Below are 696 nucleotides of genomic sequence, written 5' to 3' on the forward strand. Positions count from 1 at the left end.
TGCCTTCATTTGGAGGTGATGTATAGACTTGTTCACAAGCGCACCGACGGCGGAATATAATTCCTCGTTACTCATTCCATTTAATCTATGAAGATGTATTCAAACCAGAATGGAGCGATAATCCCATCGACGCACGCCTGTTTACGACAGACTAACATCTACGAACCCCGCAACAGCTGCGACGAAGACGCGACACGAGCGAAAGCCGAGCACAAGGAGGGCGGGAGGAGGCCGAGGCGGGCCACAGGCAAGGGGGTGTGAGAAAGGGCGAGGCAGCGCGGGCGGCAGCGAGGAGGGCGCGGGAGGGCAGAGTGGGCGGCTGGAGTGAGATGCATGACGGCCGCCACAGCCCGATGCCCCGGGCGGCGCTGCGGTCACGCCAGCTGCTCCGCTGTTTCCTCGTCTCAATTATGAGAAAACACTATACAAATGTTACTCTTCCTTCCATTTGATGATTAAGCGTCCCCTTCCCAGTCCCTCTCTCTGCCCTCGCTTGGGAAGCCTCCCTGGGGAAGACGTCGACGATTTCCCTCCAGCTCGGCTGTCGGTCGGCCTTCGTGTCCTCCCGACGGTCAACGTCGCCGCCAGGGACACTGAGCGTACGGTCAAGCGGCCTCGCACACACTCGCGGCCAGAGGAACACGCACACGCAAACATACGAGCATAAGAAGGTATACATGTGGGACACACAAACAA

The 696-nt window shown here is 58.2% G+C and overlaps 1 protein-coding gene across 1 annotated transcript in view; it reads right to left on the reverse strand.

Annotated features, from left to right (window-relative positions):
• Positions 1–696, reverse strand: part of LOC119593023 (extracellular signal-regulated kinase 2-like) — an 86,647-nt gene that overhangs the window by 25,125 nt on the left and 60,826 nt on the right. The window lies entirely within an intron of this gene.

Source organism: Penaeus monodon, chromosome 31 (assembly GCF_015228065.2).
Source record: "Penaeus monodon isolate SGIC_2016 chromosome 31, NSTDA_Pmon_1, whole genome shotgun sequence".
NCBI classification, from domain to species: Eukaryota; Metazoa; Arthropoda; class Malacostraca; order Decapoda; family Penaeidae; genus Penaeus; species Penaeus monodon.